Here is a 23,136-nt window from a genome sequence, read left to right on the forward strand (position 1 = left end):
CTTTGTGTTATTGATATAAGACTTGATGTTTGAAATTCATCTGAGGCATTACTGAACTGAAAATACAGCATGAAGTATTTTAATGTTTACAGTCTTGAATGTTGTGTCATGTTTTGAGAGCTAGTGAAGTTTCCTCAGGTGCATGCAGATTTCGTGGGAGGGAGGGAAACAGATGCTGTGGCCACCTTTGTTTCAGGCAGTGTACTTACAACAGCTGCCATATTCCAACTGTAAAACAGCCTTCAGAATTAACTTTGAAGAACTTCCCTACAATAAAATTGCCCCAGATATATGGGGTATGTTCCAGTGAGATGAGAAAAATAAAAAAAAAAAACCAAAACAAAACCAGCTTGAGTAGAGAGTTGGAGTTTCAGCAGTCCTGTCTAGGAAAGCTCTTAATTACAAACGTCTTGCTGTGTTGTGGGGTTTTTTGATTGAAGCTATTTATATTTACTAACCTATGACTCTGCTTTCATGTTCTTGACGAGATGGTGCTTGAGCACTTCCATCATGGTGCTCTGGCTGGAGGATGTAAGACAGTGCTGGCATCAGAGGAGCTCTATTCTGGCGAGTATGAACTGAAGCTACTTACCTATGACCTCTTAAAATTAAATGTATTGATATTTAAAATATTATTGCAGAGTAGCATGTCATGTTGTTAAGACAGGTTGTTGGGGATTGAAGCTTGAGGCCCTGGACATAAAAATACTTTGGGGTGGTCAGGGAAGAGGGAAGATACTGGCAGCTAGGCAACTAATCCTGTATAAAAGTGCTCTTTGAGTCAATGTAGAGTGGTGTGCACAAGGTGCCTTTTTAAAGATGAAAATTTCAACTCAGCAAGTGGGTGCTACTGAATTCACTCTCAAAGATGATAATTCTGCAGAAAAATTGTCCCTATATGCCATTTATGAGGAAGGCATGGGTACATGAGTTTTCAAAGACTGTATCCAGCTGCTGCACCCGTGTATATTAGTGCTGAAGCAGACCCTCCTGGCTTCCCAACATCACTCTGTTCTGTGCTACAGAATTGTTAGCAACATCTAATCCATCATCCTATGGCAGCTGGCTGAAATGGATTGTAAATTGATATAAGTAGATGTTAATACATGTGTCTGATTTTTAACAGCATGAACTTGTCAAGTGCTTTAATAGGCAAGTGTTAACTCCAGGTCCTGGTAATTAAGTTGGCTGTGTAATTAGATATCCCTAATAAAAACAATTTCAGCAGTTGGAACTCTAATCAGGGTGGGGTTTGACAGGTTATGTGGCATCGGTGGAATTCAGGCAAAGCCTGTGACTTCTGAAAACGTGCTCTGCCTAGACTTGAAAAGCCACAGAGAGCGTCGGGCAGGGGCGGCGAGGTACAGGCCTGGGCAGGAGCCTGGCAAGGACCGGTTGTACCTGGGGCTGTTGGGAGCCTATTTTGGTATCGGCAGAGCGTGGGGTGCAAGCAGAGCCCGATGGCTCTTTCCAGCCAGGAGGGGCGAGATGGACATGTCGATCCGCTCCGTGGCCAGTGTGGTTTTAGTGAAATCCTGTTACCTGCTCTGAGAGCTGGGCACCAGGTAACCTCTTCTGAACGCTGCGAATCGCAAACAGCCCCGCTTGGTTTATATGTAAGGTCAAATAGGATGCGAAACAATGTAAGAGCAGCTTTGATTTGTTCGCAGGCAGCTTTCTTGGGAAGCATTGTTTGAGATGTACTTGTTCATGCTATGCTGGAAAAGTTGCTTAACCGTGCAGAACTGCTGCATTGCTCAGTGTTTGCGGTTCCAGCACACCTGTTACAGGAGGTACCGTGTCCAGCCTCTGTGAGCTGCTGAGGGCTGCAAGGAGTCAGAGAAACAATGGGAAGTCTTGGATTCCACATGCCACGTAGCTGTACTGCAGAAAACATCAGGTTGTGTTTGCCCAGGTGCTGTTCTTCCTCCTAAGATGCTTTGTCTGAATGTTGGGGGGGGGGGGGGGGGGGGGGAGTGGCAGTAGCAGCATAGTTTTTGGGGAACAACTGGAGTTTGTGTCCTTTATGCTTCTCCCTCTGGAGCAGGAGGGTTGATTACAAAGCCTTGTTTGGTGCCTCTCACATGTTACGTTAGTGTTTCTGTGCGTACCAGGCACTCATAATGAAGTCAGCTCCCAAAGCTAGTACAGCCTGGTAAGAAAACTCACAGAAAATTCAGTTCTCATTTATCTTCAGAGTTGCAGTTGCGGCTGCTGCAATCCTGTTGTGTGTGCGATGTCACTGTAAAAGGCTATAGTCTCGGATTTCTGCTACAAGTACCTAAATGGGAAAAACACCTCCAGAGACAGCATGGCTCACAGAGTAAATTCAAGAGCAGGAGCCCCATTAGTTCCTTGTACCTCCTGACGGTACAACAGCATTCCAAAGTGGCCATGTGGAGAGAGGGTTGTGAGTAGAACTGTAGGAAGGACATTTTTACTAAAATACTGTTACACTTAAATGTTACTAATAAACAAGACAGTGATTTAGCTATAACTACACCTGTGCTACTAGGGCTTTACCAGTATCTGCCTGGCTTTCACCCTCCCTTTGCTGCATCAAGATCTCTGCTTATGAAGAGCGTGACCTGCGAGGGACTACGAAGGTGGGATGTTGAGGTATTCTGAGTTACAACTATTACAAAAGCTCTACCCTCCAGCATGTAGTTGCTCATTTCAAGGTCCATACAAATTTAAACGCTAAAGACCTGTAAAATGAAGGCTTCTGTATTTTAAAATTATTTTTATTTCTTCCCCAAGTGCCGTAAAAACGTGTACACAGCAGCATGCACATATTCAAGATTTATTTCCTTGCTAAATCAGCACTGTTGCATTCCTAATGGAATGCCCTTGGGGGAAAATCCTCATCCATCAGCCTACACTATTTCACTTCATAGCACCACGCTGGTGTGTTGATCAAAGATGAGGGAAAATTACAGCTCAGACTTCCTGTATACGGTTGTAAACAACAAATTTTCCATGGAGTTTTAAAATTACAAATTGACAAATCTTGGCTTCAGTAATGCCTGGTCAAACATCCTTCTAGAACACACACACACACCCCGTTTTCACTGAGAGCATGCTCTAGGGCCAGGTAAGTGCTTTGAGCGCCTTTGTGCCCCTGCATTCAGCCAGCAGGAGCCCGTTAAAACAGGGAAGTAGCAGCTGCTGTGGGTTTAAAAGTAAGAAACCTCAGTAAAACTGGGGAGAGGGAAAAGCCCACGGCCGGGGCAGGCTGCTGGGAGGGAGGCGATCTTCCCGCAGCAGAGCTGAGTGCGGCTGTGCTGGAGGAAGCCTGGGCAGGGGGCTCCTGGTGTGGGGGCCAGGGCTGCCCCCCCGACAGGCGCCTGGCAGGGAGCGCCGGGTGGGAAGTGGTCTGGGGGAGGCACGCCAGGGCGGGCAAGCCACTGCTGGGCCAGTAACTCCCCGGGGAAAATCCCAGTGGAGCACACTCTGGGCTGGCCACAGCCAAAGCTCCTGGTCTGCGAGGAGCTCATAACATCACGTAACTTGAAGGTGAAGCGCCGGCGGGAGCCCCTTGGTTCAATGCCACCTTCAACAGGCCGGGGAGGTAAAAGCTGTCGCGGTTTGAGTCCCCCGGTTCCCTGCAAAGGGTGGTGTGAGCCGGGCTGGGGCTGAGGAGGGTGCTCAGCGCCCCAGCTGAAGGAGGTGCTGGGTGGTGCAATGGTGTGAAAACACAACCCGGGACAAGTCCAAAATCTCGGTGGGAATCATGATTCCTCTCTGTGAGAGTGGGATGCAGGGGAGCCAGAGGAGCTGGTTCTCCCCTGTGCTCAGAGATGAGGAGGAGGGTTCAGTGTGACCTGCCGGGACAGGGACTGGCTGGGGGTGAACGGTCAGAGCGCTCGGGCGTACACCAAGTTCCTTAAAGAAAAAGGTCAAGCAAACAAACCCTACGGCCTTCCCAGAGCTTAACAACAGGTCACTTGCTGCTTTCTTGCCAACTAGAATGCAGGATCCTTTCCAACCCCTTGGAGGCAAGGGGAGGGCGAGACACAAGTGGGAGGGGGCTCAATCTGCCCCGAAAGCTGATGCTTTTCTCTGCCTTCATTTTGTCCCTTGCCTGAGCGACCTGATTTTAGCCCGTCCGCTATTTGCTGACCTTTCCTTCCTTATTCCTGCAGCCTCTCCTGTTTTCTCCCTCTTTCCATGCCATGTCAGGAGCACAAAGGGCACCCTCTCCATCTGCAGCAGCAGGAAATTAATCAGCATAAGTTAATCTTTCCTCTTACCATTGAGGTACCTAAACAAAAATTACTATAGTTACCCTTTCAGGGTCACTTGGTGGTTATGATGGGATTAACTAGGTGTGCTTAAGTGTGAAGGTGTTTGCCATCTCTATTTTTATCTGGTAGTTGGTGTCTAGCTTCTCTGTGTCTTGAAAGCAAATCAGTGCAGGTAATGATAGACAGTAACGTGGCAACTTCTTACATAAATAGACTTGCCGGAGCCAGATCTTCCTCTCTCCTGCCAGAAAGCTGTTTGTCTGAGGAATCCATGCATCTGGCACCAAATTCCAATCATAGCGCTACAACTGCGGGAATTACAGAGACAGTGCCAGCTCATCTGAAGAGACAGTATTTGTTTTCCGTGTTTAGAACTATAAATAGTCAATAAAGGACTCTCATTCAAACAGTATCGATGATTGAAGTAAACCAGCCACGGAGACACGGCCAGAAATTAACTTCTGATCTGAAGCCAACCCAACTCTTGCTTCAGAAGCTGAAGTTCCAAAAGGGCAATGCAGAAAGCACGTGCCCAGCAGCAAACCAGCCTTGGCGATACACCACCACACCGGGTGGCCGTGTTTGACCTGAAACCTGTTTGCCTATGGCATTGTTTGCAATGGAATTTTTTAAAATACCCGCAGCCCTGCTGTGGATGGAGCAGCTGCCTTCGTACACCGCCACTCCGAGATCCACCGAGTGAAGCGACACTGAAACGTCCTGAGAGCACCCTGTCCGGGCAACACGCTGCCAGCACACGTGTTACTCTTGAAGGGCAGTTGCAGGATCTTTGCTTCATGCACTGAAAGTGATGCTTTGTCACCTTGTCACTAGGGCTCTCCTGCCCTGGGGGACACATGCATTTGAACTTCCCCAGGGGCTGTAGAAGTAAATGGCCACAGTTCTCCTACTCCCTGAGTGAACAACTCCTCTGCTACAACAGGAGGAAGAGGAGGGCTGAGTCTTTCTTCCCTGATCTTTTTAAAAGGAAGACAGAGAGAGAAAAAGAGAGAGGATTGCTCAGTTTCTGCTTTTAATAATTGCTAGCCCCTTCTTGGAGGAGTCTGATAGGAACGATAGGTAAGGAAAAACTTTTGGAAGGAAAAGGAGAGATGCAAATGCATTGCCACAATGGACACTGTTGCCTGAAAGACCATAATATTGTATCATCTTGGGTAGGTTACCAAGTGCCTGAGCAGTGGCATTTCCCCCTCATATCCTGTTCTTACTGGAAGGATTTCCCTCAAAATCCAACACCCTGCCCTGCAAGTCAAGGTCATTACTGCAAGCGGTAGTTTCTCCGTGTGGCAGGGAGCTCTCTAGTGATGGAAATAGGCAGAAGAACACCAGGAACAGAGCACGGGCCAATGGATGTAAAATTAGCAGCATAGCTGTAACTCGTCCTGAAAATCATGTCCTTGAGCCAGAGGGGAACATGTGACTGGGGAAAGAGCAAGGGCAAGGAACAAGTGACAGGAAGCTAAAGGGCAACTCCCCCAAAATCAAATACATTGAAGTTTTTGATAACTTTAAAAACTGAAGTTTTCAATAACAAATGGCACCACGTCATAAGCTTCTTTCCTTGCTCTTTCCTATGCAAATGCTAAATTAACAACCCCAGGCTGCCAAAACCTCCTTTATCAAATACCGGTTACAGCCACAGAGAAACTACATTGCTTTGGCGGTGCAGATACAACCCTCGTAGCTAAACCTCAGCTGAGTGTTTCCTCCCTGGATTTCTTCTGAAGACTCAAGTCCTTTACGATTACACTGGGGCACATTTTCCCTTGGTGCCTGTTCTTGCCCAGGCTGGCTGTGAAAGGGATACAGCACTGCTGTATGAAACACCCTGCAGCTTCCCCCCCCCCCCCCCCCCCCCGCCCCCCCCTTACCAGGTACCTACCAAGTATTATCCATGCACAAGGTGATACTTCCCTCTTAGGACTTTTTCTTCATTCCCCCACACAGCTGCCAACTCCATTTTCTACACCACAATACCTTTCTCCTAAGTAAGGTCAATTTGCATGTGAAAATTGACTTTGGTAAAGCGTCTTATTCTAGTAAAATGGATGTATTCAAAGAAAAAGAGCTGGGTATCTTAGTGAAAGGATATTTTCCTTTGTAGCTCTGGCCAGTTTATGAAAATTATGAGAATCATGTCTCCAGGTTTTATGTACCCTCAAAACAGACCGAGACATTCACACAGGCACACACAGTTGTTGCTTCAGTGCAAACATGAAAAGTTTCACTCTCAGGAAAAGGCGTTTTCAGAAAGTTTTGCAGGTTCTTAGACAAGCAGCTATAATTGAAACTGTTCTGCAAATTCAGTGATAATTCCCTCTATTGCCAAACCACCACCAGGTTGAAACTTCACTTTCAGCTTCTGCACAGCATCCAGTGCAAAGCTCTTCTACCCTGAGTTACATATTCTGCTGCACATTTTGTTACCTCTCCCATCCCACATGGCACTGTCTTGTTTTCAAAGATGTAATGTTCTGGCTTCACCATAGTCTTCTGCCCTCTACAGCCACCAATTGCTTCTACCTGTAATCTCCTTGTTCCCCCTCCCCCACAAAACCCTGCCCTGCTGATCCCCCCTGGCTCAGTCTCATGCTTTAAGTTGTCCTTTTCAGGAGTCCTGAGTTCTTGAACCCAAACCCCAGGAGCACGCCAGCTTCCTCGACTCTAAATCACCTTCTGCTGCAATATTCTTTGCTATGTAGCAGTATTTTCCCTACTCTTCATTTAATCCAAAACCCCAAATGCCTACAGTTACCTGTAATCTTTTGGTTCTTCCTACAAATTGCCTGTCCCACCTGATCTTCTGCTTTTTTTTCACAAAGGACATTGCTGCATTTTTTAAAACATGAGATGGCACAGTGTGGGCACTTGGATCTCTGATGACCTGAGTATGAAGGAAGCAAAAGACAGCTGGCCTTCCAGATGTGTCGTCCCAAACCAGCGATGGTGCTGTACCTTTTTGAGGAAAAAGCCAAATAGGGACCTAAACTGCAGTCAGCAACTCTGGGATTTTGCTAGTTTTGAATCTACATGTCTGTAGCTAACTCATCCCAGAGAACAAAGAATATACAGCAAAGTTTCCTGCAGAGTCTCCGAGTAAATGAGAGTTGCTAATTGTTTAATCCTCCTAAACTTCTGTTTGCCTCTGCTCTGAGTGTCTTAGCCTACAGCAAACTCCAGTCCAGGCTGGAATTTTTAATTCTTAGCCATCTGCTAAGTATTTTTGTGATACATGTATTTCCTCTTCGTGATCTTACAAGGTATCACAGTTTGCCACAAATGCAGACCCAAGTCCAAGGCCAGCATTCAAGCTCTCTAGACTTTGGTCCTGGCTTTTATCTGTAAGGGGCACTGAGGTGGAACCAAATAAACCTCCAGTGTGGGAGTTCAAAGTTGAGGCTGCCATCTGGATCAGGATCTCAGCTGCACGGTTTGGGCATGTCTCCTGTTGTTGTTAAACACTGAGACATGTTCTTTCCCCCTGACACTCATTCTTTCCCTCTGGTTTGTAGGTTGAAGAATCAGGTAATTACCACCCTGGGGTTTCCATCCTCTGGAAAATGCTGTGCCCTCCTACAAAAGGTAGGTCTTCCTCTTCAAACAGAAGCGCTCATGGTAGGTGGGTTATCTTTGCTTCTTGCTTTGTGTTTGTTTCTCTGTAAAATGAACATTTCTTCCAGAGCTGCTTAGGGCTAAGGGAGGTGAGTCATAAGCCTCATTTTACTGTGCAAGTCTTTACACGGACTTTAATTAGGATGAGAGACCATTTACGCTCTGAGCTTCATTTTCCTTATCCCATCAAACAATACGTTGCCACCAATGCTGCTATGACCAACTAGATTCCCAGTTTCTCCAAACTACTGTTAAACCAGATGGATGGTGTAGAAGGGGCATATCTGAGGTCCTGTTTCATGGTGACAGCAGCAGAACAGAATCTTCATCTCAAACATAAGGACTGATCCAGTTTTATCTTTGTTTGGACATGGCCCCTGCTGGCAGTTTCCTTGGTGCAAACGCAGCGTAATGCCAAACTGCCACCAGGAGTAGCTGGCAGAGATGGAGCGTGGCAGCCTCTGCTGCTCCACCTGGACAGTCAGGCTTCTTTAGCCTTTGAGAAATAAATGTCTCCGGTTTATGAAAATTAAGCCTCAGGTTGCTCACGGGCTCCTTGCTGGTTACTAATCTGGCTGTCGTTTGGGTAAAGCTTGAGGGAGCACCATCATCTCCAGGAGCAAAAATTCCTGCTTTGCCTCCTGGCAGGTTTGCAGTGGGAAAGGAGCGCTGGGAAACCGCAGGGAAAGGACCTGGAGCCTTATTGCCGGGGTAGGTGAAAGCAAAGCAGGGCATTTAGAAAAGGGTCACAAGAGATGAGTGTACCAGCCCAGTGTGGGGAATGTGCTGTGGGAGATGTACCACACCACGGTCCCGAAGCTCAGAAAAATTTGTCCAGATGAATTTTTTGTCCAGATGAAGCAGGACACAGGGACAGCAGCATCACCCCCCCTCCATAGCTTTATCAACAGATTGGTGGAAGTTGAGTGAGGTGGCTACAGAGACTTTGTGTGCACAGGTACATGTATATAAGACTGCTGGTCCTGGTGCTACACTCCTGCTTTTAAAACACTGTACAGCTGCTCGGACAATAACATTTGAGTGATTTCATCAGATCTCTTCCCTTTTGAAAGCAAATGATTTAAAAATCATAAAACGTATTTGACATTCTTGATTGCATCCCAAATCACTGAGCTAATGAGTTAAGAGTCTGAACAACAGCTCAAGGAAACCAAATGAAACGGTGTATTATTTGCAGATGACAACTGCCCAGAAAATGGAATGGGCACCAAGGAGCGAGATGGAAAAAATCCGATCCTCCTCATTAAACTGCTCACTCTTTAACAACAGATGGTATGTTTGTGAGTGTTTGCCATTAAGAAAGTCAGGGCCCTGGACCAAAGGGAAAATATAAGCCACATTTAACTATTTGCATATGTTGACTTCTGGAATCATTTCCAATCAGATATAATGTTAGACATTATACACTGACCCCTCGGTTTTGTTTGCCTGTGCTCTTTCATTTGTTTGTCATTGTTTGTCCTGTGACCCAGCATGACAGCAAAATGTTCAGTATTGTTTTACTGTAAATAGCAAACAAGCTCGGACAACTACTTAAAAGAAAGGAGAGCTGCAGCTCATGGAAGATTTTCTATAGCAGAGACATTTTAATAGAGGCAGGAGGGAGCCTTTATTATGTCTGCCTCTATTCAAATAAATAGTAATTTATTTGCCCATATGTTATGCCAATTTGCATCACTCAGAATTTATTTTAATGTGTTGTCTGTCTGCTTCAGACTGATGGAGGGTTTTTTTAAACCTCAACTAAAATTTTCTAATGATGCTAAGGAATAATAGGTTGTTTTGCCATTCTGAAAACTCCTGCCTATGCAAATCTCTTGTGTGTGTACCATCCAGATCATTGATACCTGTACTCACATATATATATGCATCTCTGTGTGTGCAGGCATGCACGCATGTGTGTGTGTGTGTATATATGTATAATTCAGTTGTGGTTATTTTTCTTCCTACCTCATTCAAATGGCTGAGACTTGGAGAACGTGTTAGTGTTATGGAAAGAGGAGAAAAATGACTTTATGCTTAAAGCAGCCATCCTCAGCCCTGGAGAGCTGGATTTGAATTCTGCTTTTACGTGGAGTTCCCACATGATGCCAGCCATGGGATGTAGGATGATTTTCCCAGCTGGTTGTCAAAACACATCTACACTGCAGACTGCTGTTCTAAACCTTCATGGCAGCTTCTGTGCTCTCCTAGGAGTACCTCAGTAGGCCAGCACGGTGCTGCCTGGCACCTCCATCCAGCAGCACCCCAGGTCTTCTGCCCCCAGGTCCTGCTCTGCAGACATGCAGCACCAAGGGCAGAGAGAAATTGCATTTTGTAACTGGATTTTCAATCAGATTGACCAAAGTCAGATTACATCTGAACCCATGCTCTAATCACTAGGCTGTTTGATTTAAGCATGTATGCCAAAATGGATTTCCCCCCTGCCTCTGTCAGTACACTGTCTTATCTTATCTATGCATTAGGAATTTCTTCTGTATGTTTTCTGCTGAGCTGTTTGATTCTTCTGACTATGCTACAATAGACTCAAATTGGTCTCGGATGCAGTGAGACATATCCCCCCTTCCACTCCATGGAGATAATTTTGCTGAGCTCCCTCTGCCAAGCATCACAGCCTGGACCCCACCACTGGTATTAGAGATGCTAATGGGCAAAAATTATGTCCCCGGTTATTTTGGTGAGGTTGTGTTAGTACAATTTACTCCAGAGTTTGGCTTATGTACCTCATGCTGTCACCACCAAAACACATTCTTTAATATTAGATGAATCCCAAAGGTGTTCCTGAAAGAATAAAAAAAATCAGCCATGTAATGTCTTTACTGGAAGCAGTAAAATTATTTCCATTACAATATAGTATTGAATCTCTCTCCTATTCCACTGTGAAGCAATGGGAAAATGATCTCATAAGCAGGATTTTGCTAAGGTGTTTTGAAACGTTTTTTGAAACAGCTTCACAGCCTTACCCCTGTCGCTGTCAAACTGGCATACTGTATACCTTGAAACGCTGTGCACTGCACAGCCATAAATCCCACATGGATTTATCCAGCAGGCTTAGCGTCATTAGCCCCTGTCATAGACAGGCAGCAGTGCTGAATGAGCACATAACTTGACAGAGGTCATACAAGGTAGCAGAGACCTCGCAAGAGAGCGCAGGTTTCGCAACAGCCGCCCGTTTTCTGAGCGCTGCTGGGTGAGCAGCCGGGGTGCAATGCCCTCTCGCTATCATTTCCTTCTGCCTTCCACCGTTTCCATCAAGAATGCATCTGTGCACCAGCAAAAACCTTTATCAGGCATTTTGATGTCTGGTTTCTGACCCAAACCAAGCTACCTGTCATTCTTCAGAGTCGTCGCCTAATCTCAGTGGGGTTGGTTTTAATATCATTGTAATTGTGTTAACGTGTTTGCTGAGCGAGCGCTCGTAGCCTGTGCTGACCGCTTGGAATTCAAAATTAGCACCGTAATTGTATTTCACAGGCTACCGGTCGATGGGAAATTTCACCTCACTTGTGGATTTGCATGTTCTGAAATAGGTCGGAGATGCAGATGGCTTTGAAAGAAGAAAAAAATATAAAAAGGGTTGGAGTCAGGCTCCTATTTTGCTGATTAGATTAAGCGCCTTCTGACAGGGTGAGTGCTCACATCCAGTTCGGTGGTTCACTAGTGCTGAGTGAATCATCAATAGTGTCTCTGGAATTTTCCTGGCGGGTGTTTTCTGGGTAGCTTCCAGAAGCGTTCATGCACGGTGCAGCGGGATGCGCGGGTTTGTTATTCTCTGCAGCTCCATCAGGGAGCTGGAAGAGAGCAGCAGATGAGCCTGACATCGGTGGAGTTTGAGGGCAGAGGAAAAACAGTTTTCCATTACCGTGATGCTGAAGTCGTAATTAAATATAGGTGTTGCCAACTGCAAGATCTGTTAGATAACTGAGCAAACATCTCTGGGGAAGCAACCTTGGCCTGCGGCAATTTTCTCACTTCTGTGGACAGGAGGAAAACTACCAAGGTCCCTAGTCCAGCCTTTCTTTGCTTATCATTTCAATCCCAGCAATTAAGGGCAGTCTCAGTAAGTTAAAGTCCCTCAAGGAACATGAAGAGGAGCCTACCCTGTTCCTCCAGTGTGTCAGCATGTTTTGAGGCCTATTTTCCCACATATTACGGTGGGGTGAAAGACAAATAAAAGCACTGCAGGGACACACAACCTACTTCTGCGAGCGCTTTTGTGCTGTGTGCTGTATGGGTTTGCCTTTTTCTGGCTTTCTGTTTTCTCTTTTACTTGCCTGCCTTCCTACACACCCACAAACACTGGTTTTATCTCTCAGTTTAGTAACATCAGCAAAAAAGAACCGAGTTGCTTTAATGACCAGCTATGTTGTTGGAGGAAGCCACCTTGCATGCAGCGCCTCCCGCCCGGTGAAGAGGCAGCACCGTATTGAAACCTGCCACGATGCTGCTTGATGCCACCTCCCCACTATGAAATGTGTTCAGAACTGTCGCATGGCCACGGTATCGCTGCAGACACGGCTGCACACCAGCCACGGGTATCTGGAGACAACTCCTGATACACAGAGGCAAGACCTTTCCATATGGGCTGAAGGAGAACCTGCTGGCCACTGGCTGAACATGAGCCATGCTTATTAGGTGGCTGACCACGGAGTTCAGAGCTACGTAAGTACCAGAATTAAGGCTTTTAGTTTCCTATGTGATAAATTTACCTGGAAATGCCAGTGCTGCAATACCCTCTTTTTCCTTCCCCAAAGTCTCCAGGGGAAAAACCCGACATGATTTTTTCCTGACTGTTGTGCTCCTGCCTGTACGCAACAGACAGAGCTCATGTGAACAACCATGCATGGGGAAAGAACTTCCCGGGCAAAGCCTAACCCAAGTATAGAATTTTGTTGGTCACTCAGAAAGAAAATAGTAATAACACCATTCTCTTCTCTTAGCACATGAAATCCACCATCTAAGCTGAAATGGATCCGAACACAGCGCGTGAAGATCTCTGCCCATCGATAGCACCTCTGACACACCTAAGCTCAGCCAAAAGCCAGAGGGTTTGCTGTGTGCTTGTTTATCTGTGCTCTGATTTTATGCTAAGCATTGCAAAAATCAAGAACTGATTGTTTATTTATAATTAAAGTGGTTTGGTTTTTTTTCCCCAGCAATGAATTTCTTAAGGACATTCAAATCGAGTGTACATTGAGATGGAAATGGAGGATTATTTTCATAAATACATCAATAATCCTTGTTAGTGGCAGCCTGGTGGCTTGCCTTGTCTGACAATCTGCTCACAGTGTATGTTTTCTTGTTTTGTTATTTTGATTCCCATTTGATTTATATATAGAAAAAAAAGTGTATCAATGAACAAAGAACATATCCGTGTCAAATGATTAAATCATGAGGTTGATATGAACTGCAAAACAATAGGTTGCTTTGAGTAATTCATCGTATCATCAGCCTTGAAGAATGGATAAAAACATCATACAAAATTCACAACAAAAGTTATCTAGGAAAAATGTGACATAATGCTGTCAGCAAAGCCATGTAGAGAAAAACTAAAAGGAGAGGGAAAAAAGGAAATTAAAAAGCAAAGTTGATGCTGCATCTCAGGTTCTTCTGCCCTCGTAATTGTTTTCAACGGACTGTGACTACATTGTTCTTAAGTTTTTCAAGCTCAATTCTTGCATGGAGCAGAAAAGCAAATAAGACTATAATAATTATTCATGCTGTACAGGTATTCCACTGTGTTTAATGTTGTAGCTAAAGCAGATCAGAAAAATTATAGCTATGTTTTTGCCCGTTTCTTAGAGTCAGTTTTTGATGGAAAGGATTCCAGCTCAGTGGTTTTCGGACAGAGGCCAGCTAGGTTTTGGTCTGCCGTCATACCTACAGAACCAGCCTGCAGCAGGCAACCCGACAGAGCCCCAGCATCCCAACCCCTCGTGGGTGATTGTCACCCCATGAGAGTGGAATGAGACCTGAAGGTTTGAAGTCATATTTACATTCATGTGAGAACAAACAGAAGAGCTTGAAAATGAGATTACCCTGAAAGATACCTGGATGCTTCGACTGTATTAAAAAGTCATCACTGGCAGCCCTTATAATACATTTCCTTGAGAAACCAACAAGAGCTGGAAGAAGAAAGATAATCCTCATTTGCAGAGATTTGCTATTTTAAGGCTTTGTGCAGTCTGGAATGACTCTATACCCATGGCAGAGCCTGCTGGTGCAGTCATCCAGACTTTTGCTACAGGACCAGAGGTCTGGCTCAAAACTTACGCTAGTCTCATACAGACCAGTTATAATTGGTTTCTTTAAGTGGTGAATCAAAAGCAGCTCAACATGGTGCTATCATACCTCTAGCTGTCAGCTGCAGAAACTAGTTCACCTCGACCCCTTGGCCCGATGTGTCACCAGTGTGCCCGATGTGCCTTCTCAGTCCTGTCTGTGTTCAGAGTAACGACAAGCAGACAGAGTATGGAGAAGCTCTGATGCATGAAGCACAGAGCAATCATAAAGCACACAATGGCAACTCGCACAGCAAATAAATCCCCCGGCCTCCTGCTGAAGAGTTAAGGAAACACTGAGGGTCTGAAGCAGACCCAGCAGAGTGCTCAGCGCATGAGAACTCTGGTCTCATAAAATATTTGGGGAATGGAGCGTGTGCAAGAGACAGGACAATAAATATCACTGCTTTTCCAAGAGAAATCCAGTGCTTAACACAGGCAAAGTAACAGCGAATAGGATCTGCTTACACAGCCTACTCCCCAAAACTGGAGCTATCCTTCCTTGCACTGCAAAACATTTAGGTGAAGAAGTGGCAACGTCAGGGTTTATTGAGGGATATGAGAAGGCAGGGACACAGATACACACCATCACTCCTGCCACGTACCAGCGTTCAAGCCACACCAAACTCTTCATCCCCCAGAGTTCAGCCCGGGCAAGGTTGGCATCAGTGGTGTGCGCCAGCGTAGCCACGGCTGGGCAGCCCTCGCTCTTCCGTAGCATCATTTCTAGGGCACCCAGCCCAGATTTTACAGACCTCCCTGCACAGCAAGTAACAGCGCTAACTGCTAATTTATTTATAACAAATTCCTCATTTATTTTTGGTTTTCAAATGCTATAGAGAAAGAGGGAATCAGTCAGCAAGACTGACACACAGCAAATACCTCCAGGGAAGACGGTGATCTGTGCCATTGCTATTGACTTCATTTGTCTGACTTGATTTGACAGTCCAGACTGCTTTTCTCCCTTCTGCGTTTTGCACAAGATGCATCTAGAGCTTGAATTCATCTGGTTTCATGCAGGGTGCCATCTGATCATCCCCAGGCATGTGGTTTGAAGCTCTCTGACGGATGGGTATAGGTCCAGATCCTTATATCCTCATTGGAAAGCTGGGGCACGTTTGATGCGTGTCTGGAGTAGAGCTTTTGGTGCAGTTTCTTTCAAAGGAAGCCTAGTTCCCATGTGCCAAGCAATTTTGTGTTCCTGAAGTGGGAATGACCAGGGGGTTCATTTCAACACTACATTACTGTACCAAATAAAAATGCAGCTGTAGATGGAACAACAGATAAGGCATTTCATGTTACTAACCATACATACTGACCATGTGATCACATTGTTCAACGTCATCTATCTGAAAGAAGAGCAAATAACAAAAAAGGACTCAGATTAAGGACTATGCTCTTTGGAGATGTCTTTATTCCCCCCTGATGACATCTGTGACATGGGTGATTTGGAAATATTGTGGAGAAGCCTGAAGGAATAAAGACTAGAAAAAGCATGAAAATTACTTTAGTAATAAAGCATTCAAGAATCTCTCCAGAGCCTCTTGTAGTTTATGAATATTAATGGACTTTTGTGAATTTTATTATGTTTTACAGGCTGCAGCCTGTTTGTGAGAAGGCCTCGCTCAGAAGGAGTTAGGGCTAGAGGTAGAAAGGGGCAAGTGAATGGTACGCTGCCTTCCTTTGCAAAACCCCTGCCAAGGATGTCACAGCCGCCTGTTCCCAAACAGCACAGGGACTGAGATGGGATGTGGTCCAAACAGGCACATCTACACCCACTTTCTTAAAATAAAGATAAAGCTTGCTTCTCCCATTAGCCCAGCATAACCAGCAAGTCACCTGCTTTCTTCTGTTTGGAAGTGTACAGAACCTAAAACAGTTGATGCACTAAGGAAAATGAAAATGAAAATACCTCAAAAGAGGTATTTTTGTGATCACAGAAGTTGTGCACTGAGACTCTGCACCGATTCAGGTAATACTGCACCCTTCAGTGGGCTGTCATGTCAAACAGGGTTTATTCAGCAGGTCTAGGATCCTGCCAGTCATTTCTCCGGCTCATTATTCCAGGACCAAGGTTTGCAAATAAATATTTCTCCAGCTTGTCGCTCCAACAAAAAACCCAGAAGTGCCCCAGAACTTTCCAACTACTTCTACCCGTATTTCTGAGCTGTGGTTTCTAAGGGCAGGAGCAGTTCTGTTGTCCTCTGCTGTTTACTTTTTTCTGTGGTCTCACTACAGCTGGCCACACTCCGAAATGGTGGGGTTCAGTAGAAATCTTTAAAAAAAAAATATCCAACTCTGAAGACTTCCATGCATTTTTGCCCCCAAAATTTCTCAAATCTTTGGTCATAAGCTGGATAGGACAAGGGAGGGAAGGGAAAAAAAAACCAAACAAAAAAAGAAAATAGTTTTATCTTTAGTGGATGAACACAAAATTTCCATTTGACAAGTCATTTAGCTTTCAGATTTTTTACAACCTCTGTACAAAATCTGTCAATAATCAGATGCTTCTTTCTTAAACTGACTTTGCTGGTATTTTAAAAATGTTTAACAAGAAAGCTTCTTTTGAATGATAATTTCATCTGGGTCTTTCATCACATTTTTATTTGTATCCCATCCCAGAAGAGCAGTTGGGTGTTGCAGGATACTTTGATTCTGTTTCTGAGGTGGGATCTTAGTTATTTTATTCCCCATGGGAATTCAGAAATTCTCGAACATCGAAGGTTTGATTTTTTTGAAACATCAGTTATCAGAGTGTTCCCTTGGCCTTCTCCTCACTTCAGTGTCTGAGCGGCTGGTTCCTCACCTGGCCATTTCACCATGCAGCCCACTTGGGAAGAAGGGAAAGCACCTGGCTGTGAAACAGAGGAAGGCGGCAGGCATCATACAAAAAAACTCAGATTTTTTTTCCAGAATAAGAGGAAGCAGATGAATTTTCTAAATGTCCATCTTTCTCATCACAAAGAAAATCCCGTTATTTAAGATTTTTTAAGATTCTCTGCAAATCAGAGTTATTTAAGAGTCTCTGCAAAAAATGCTTCCTAATGACTAACTGACCTCTGCAAAACAACAATTGGTTTTGCAGAGGGATTTTGTGTGTGCTGTCGTGTTAGCCTGGGGTCTCAGCCCTGCTAAACCCAAACTCCCCGGTGCCCACGCTGCTTGCACCTAGACCCGAGTCAGCCACTTGGCTTTCCAGGCAGGAGCACAGTTATAAAAGACTCTTGCTCGTATATTACTGCAGGACGTGATTACCTCCTTATAACTGGCTTCCTCTGGATCTAAAAGAAGGCAGCAGTGCAGCTGCAGAGGCACTGTGTGGGGTGAGGGGTCCGAAGGCAATGGGGCAGGCTGCGCTAGCGCTCGGCAGGAGCTCTGCCGCATTACGGCTGCTCACTGAAATGAATGAGAACAGTCAACGCCAGCTCACTGCCTCTGATCTTGCTTGGCAGGTAATTTATGTGTTTCTGGCTTTTGTGTGCTCTTGAGCATGTCACTGGTGGACTTTTTGTGCCACAAGAGAAAGCAAGCTCCAAAACAGCTCCAGGTAACACCACACGATCCAGCATGTGGAAAACAGGGAAGGAGAAACGGCTGAAATCAATGACCTTTAAAACTTATTTCCAATGCTTAGCAGATCCTGCTGTGTTTTGTTAAGAATTGACAGTGGCAGGCAGGAGTTTGGGCAGGAGTGAGCCATGATTCAAGACTGTAGTGAACACCATGTAAATCCCGTATCCCTGTGCCTCCCCAAGCAGGATCAGGCCCTGGCGCTCATAGCCAGGTCCTGAATCTGTAGACATCATGGATTTGATCTCCATTCTTCCACAGCAAATGAATCTGTTTTGTAACATTCCAGAACCCCAAACACCCGTTTTAGAGCTAAATTCCTGAGTGCTTCTGTCCTCTTCCTTCAGAGGGCCCGACATGTCACACTGCCTTCCCTTACGAAGGCAATTATGCTTTGCAAAATGAGTATAAAATCCTGGTCCTGAGACAGTTGTGGTTTATATCCACTGAGCAGCTCTGCACAGTTGTTACAGGCGTGATGCTGAACTTGGAAGTTCTGGCTTCAGCTTAATTTGTCTTTTTACTTCAGGGCAATTCCTCCTCTCATCTTGCTTTTTTTTTTTTTTTTTTTTTCTTTCTCTTTTTAAGTTCATTATTTGTTTTACCCCATTCGGACTAAAAAGCTTTCAGGCAAATGCTGTCTCTCATTGTGTGTTTGTAAATGAGGCCCTCAGCTGAACTGCTGCCCTTACAAGCTATTACAATAGCAGTAAGAGTAAAAATCAGAATATTTGCACATTATGGAAACACCAGTGGGCAAATCCAGTTCATGAACTTTAATGCTCCTGATACTTACAATTCTGTGTCGCTTCAGTTGCACGGAGCTACCTACACGTAGCCAGTTTTAACGTACCCATCCTGGCATAAGCAGTTTTCTCCCAAACTCACCAGCCACCAGCTCTTTTCCCGTCAGGATACACCCTACTGGTACTGAGCAACACCTCCAGGGTTGCACATGACATCGACTGCCTGGGAACTAGCAAAATTGCATCTTCCTAATCCTCAAAGCTTGCTTGAACAGATTTGCTGGCACCATGCCTGTGCTAGAGGACAGGAACATTTAAAATCACATAATTTTTTTTGGCTCATTGAAACCATTCTGTTGCCCTGTTTTTCCGTTGCCATTCAGCCTGATTTGCAAGCAATTTTCTCAATGGAGCACTTCACAGAGGTTGGGAGTACACTGTGCTCAATACTGCATTCTAGCCATAAGCCTCATTGGTGTTGGTTTATTTTCTGGCGCTGTCATCGCGCGAGTAACGCTTACCTTCCCAGGTTTTGGCACAAAACATTTCCTACTTAGTCATCAGATGCCCAGTGAAGCTTACTTCATTCAGACAGATTCTCTACTTCTTTTTTTATAGCTCACTTTCAGGATTCGTTTCTGCTTGTTAATGCAAGCCTCCGAGCATGCTGCTGCTGTGCATTTTTAAACACTTACCCAAATGTCATCTCTATTATTTCCAAACTCTCAGACTCTTTGGGGATAGCTTAGATGCAAATGAGCTGTCAAAGAAAGATTACTTGAACCAACATTCAGAATGACAAAAGGCTTACAGACTGCATGCACAGCACACGGCTTCCAGCTTCCCAGTCAGCTGCTCTTTGCCAAAATCAAGGGTTTATACACAACCCAAAAAAACCCCAACGTTCAGCTTTGTTACAACGGGGCACAGTTATTCTCCATCAAAAAATTTAGAGCTCTTAGATCTAGGAAAATTCGGATTTCCATAGCTTCTCAGCTGTTGCCCAGCTACTCATTCAACCCACACATGCTTTGTACCTAAAAATTCACTTCAGAGCCTGCTGTCCTCTGCACAGTGGGGTTGTTTCTCCCTATCACACACTTTTTGGGGTTGTTGCTCAGGTGGATTAGAAGAAAAACTGTACTCCTATTACTCTGCGCAGCAGCTGCCGCAACAGAACAAGGCAGGACCTCTCCAAACGAGGGCCCACGTTCCAGAGGCTCCATCAGGAGATGCAGTGCAGCCCCTGAAAGCAACGGCACCGTTTTGTGGAACCCAGCTTTCCAACTGCAGGCGGCACCCCTGATTCTGCTACCGTGACACACATTTTGCTGAAGAGCTGAGTTCTTCAGCAGGAAGTAAGAGAGCCCCAGAGGCTGAGGAATTTAAACCAAATCCTGACCTGCTTTAACACCATCTCAGCGTTACACACAGGAGATACATACACTCGTGCACTCATTAAAATGGGATAGCAAGCCAAATTTGTCTCTGATACAGCTACTGACATCAACAGAAGGCCTGCAGTGTTTGAACAGCAGCTGTCACAATTTGTTCCCTGAATAATATTGAGCCAAAATTAAACCTGGATAGAGACAGCAGGTATTTTGCAGATATCCTGGCCTTGCAGTAAGTATTGAGCAAGTCCTGGAAAAGCAGGGTTTGGGGGTGTGCAAGATACACTTGGTTCTGATCTCCTGTGTCCGCTGAGAACTCTTCCCTCCCCATGCTGGCAGTGGCCTAAATAATGTCTTTTTTCAGCAAGATAGTCAAATACAGTTTTAAAAGTAAATACACACATTGCACTTTTCATCTCAAAAGCCTAAAAAGTGCAGCTGGGCATTAATTAATCAGCAGAACATCTGTGCAAGTTAAAGGAATATTTCTATCCACTGTGTGGAAACTGAGGCAGAGGAAGTGGAGTATCTTATAAAAGGTCAAAAAAGAAGTTAATCACAAGAGAAAAGAATTTGCCTAATTGGTGATAACTGTGGGCTAAGAAATACTCCACATAATTGATGAAGATATGTTCTGTGTTGTTCATGGTTTATTCCTGCTGAGAGATGCTTTTTGCCCACAAAATGCTGCACCAAGACTGCATGTTGATCAGTATGTCATACCCTGTTGGTCCTCAGCCCAAATCACTGCAGTCTGTAACCCCTGCCAGCACATTTTTTAGCTTTATGGCATGAGAGCTGCAGGTTTGAAAATGGCCAAGGCTCTGGTGCACAGTATCGTCAGAGGTAACACTGAAGAAATATTGCAGCGTGGCCAAATTTGCGTGCTGTACACTGTTGTCTTTCAGGAAAGTATTATTCAACTGGACAAAAGTGAGTCATGTCAACTGCTGATGCTGTTGTTCACAGCATCACAAGAAAAGAGAGGAGTATTTTTTCCATATGGATGTCACTATCCTTGGATGTGTGTAGTGGGGGAACCCTTAATATTTCCAAGCTCACAGATTCCTTCTCATGTCCGATACAGGGTTAAACTGAAGTGTATACTAGCACCGCCTCTCTCTGCCTGGCACCTTGCTTTGGAACCTGCCACTCATTTTGAGCATTCCCACTGGTCCCCTGTGCCCTTACATGTACACCTCCTGCCGCAGACTGAAATTGCTTTATTCTCTCATTTTATTCTTCATTTGCTCAGTGAGATGCCAGGGATGGGATCTTTGGAACCAGAATCATTGTTAACCTCACTGTCAATAGCAAAACAGAGGTGTGCAGCACCCCAAGAGGATGGGCAGGGGATGGGGACTGCACCGCCCTGACTACACCAAGTGCCATGAAAGCACCAAGCACTCCTTGGGCAGTACTAGCTGGGGAAGGGGGAGTGCAGGGTAGTTACAGTCCTCTCAACCTGCCTGGTTAAAATTTGCTCCCTTAAGAATGATTCATGCTGACCTAGAAAATGTAAGAGGAATGGATATGTCGGTTACCAGGTTACTGCTGTGCCTTGCAAAATCATGGCAAGCTCTTTCCTAAGGGATGAAATTTCACTTCCTGCCCCAAGTGATACTGTCCTCCGCAAGCACAGGGGTAACTGTAGTTTAAGTGGATTTAGTTGTCACAGCGCAGTTAAGACTGCCTACAGGGTGGAAAAGGCAGGAACATCTGAGGAAATAAAAGTCCCTTCTGCATAAAATGCGAAGAAAGATTTCTGCAGGAGCTCAGATTGCATCTCTCCAGCTGAGTGTTGGAGAAAAGTCAGCGGGCTCTTGACACCCCCAAAAACCTCTGCAGCCACATTGTCAAATCTATAAACAAGATTTTTATGTGCTGTGTTGACGAGAATAGCAGAATTTTATCTTTAAGGACAGAGGAAATACATTGGGCCCCAAGGTAGTGATTATTACTGACTTTAGTGTCAGGTTGTCACCAGCACAGAATGCTCTGCCTGTATTCCCAGGCAACCTGAAACAATAGCTAGGAGAACAGTGAAGCTTGCCCATTTGTTTACCAAGAGGTGATAACTCTGAGGCTCAAAAGGGACATTACAAATGTATAATCTGACACCTTGTCCACTGCCAGAACTCCTAACCTTTTGTCCTATATCCATCATTTTATAGGGGATTGTGTTCATTCTGGTTCAAAAGAACTGCAGCATAGCAGAAATAGGAAATTTGACAACTAGCAAAAAAAGAGAGGGAAGAATTTTTGATCTCAAATAAGTAGCACTAAAGCTGCAACACTGGATGTATTTTTTCTTTCCATACTTAAATCAATTCTAAAGAGGGATTTTCTAACTAATCTGCATTTGTTACAGAACTTGGAGGATTTCTGCCATTGTGCCACAGACCTAGGAGGTCACGTGGCAGAATTTAGGCTTCCCTCCCTACAGAGTATATCGGTTCTTTGTTATGATGGTGAAAGAAAAAAAGGACAATAAAAGGCTGAACACAGGCCAGGAAGGGCTATATACCCTGGGGCTGCAAGGAGTCATTTGTGGCACAGGTTTATTTGCCTTTATTCTGTTAACTTGTGTTACCAAAAAAATTGCCGGGTCTGCAGGAGGTAGAGTAGCGTCCAATTAAGTGACTGACCACACCATTATAAAACAAACCAAACACTTATCACCTGAAGTGGCATGTATGCCTCCAGTGAGCCTGGAGAGATAGAGGGGCTCAGCTTTAAGGTTGTAACACTTCTGGTTTCAGGGTTGCAGAGTATGAAAATGACAGAAATCATCTGTGTGGGAAATGTGGCAGCAAGGCATTGTACATGCGAGCTCAAAATCTGGATCTTTGTTTTCTGATGCTGCTAAAAATAGCATTACACATCCTGAGATCATATCTGAGGGAAAAAAACACTGAAAAAATGTGTAGGTCTAAACCAACAGATATTTCACAAAACTGCTGGAAGTTTTTTCTCATTGCTGTTGTTTTGGTTATGACTCAGAAGTTTGACTTGTAAGGCAACTTGGTATCTTGTTCACCAGAACATTTCTCAGTGATTTGGACAATGCCTGTACACTGATTTGAGAGCTGATGTAACAGGACTAAGTACAGCGAGTCCTGCAAACAGTGCGTTTTCCATCACTGCTGGCACCATCCCAGCTGTATTCAAAGCTTCCAGACCATGGTTAAGAAGAGCTGGAACTGAAGTATTTGCAGGTGAAGTGACCTGTGGCATGCTCGGC

General features: G+C 44.9%; 1 long non-coding RNA gene across 4 annotated transcripts; it reads left to right on the top strand.

Annotated features, from left to right (window-relative positions):
• Nucleotides 1-7,624: 7,624 nt before the first annotated feature.
• Nucleotides 7,625-15,715, top strand: LOC121085486. Of its 4 annotated transcripts, XR_005827080.1 has the most exons (4): nt 7,625-7,698; nt 7,781-7,850; nt 8,529-12,563; nt 12,842-15,715. It is a non-coding gene; the product is annotated as an uncharacterized LOC121085486 (long non-coding RNA). The 4 variants fall into 4 exon arrangements; XR_005827079.1 differs by having other exon boundaries at nt 7,781-12,563; XR_005827081.1 differs by lacking the exon at nt 7,625-7,698 and having other exon boundaries at nt 7,705-11,528; nt 12,218-12,563.
• Nucleotides 15,716-23,136: the final 7,421 nt, after the last annotated feature.

Source organism: Falco naumanni, chromosome 3 (genome assembly GCF_017639655.2).
Source record: "Falco naumanni isolate bFalNau1 chromosome 3, bFalNau1.pat, whole genome shotgun sequence".
Lineage (NCBI taxonomy): Eukaryota > Metazoa > Chordata > Aves > Falconiformes > Falconidae > Falco > Falco naumanni.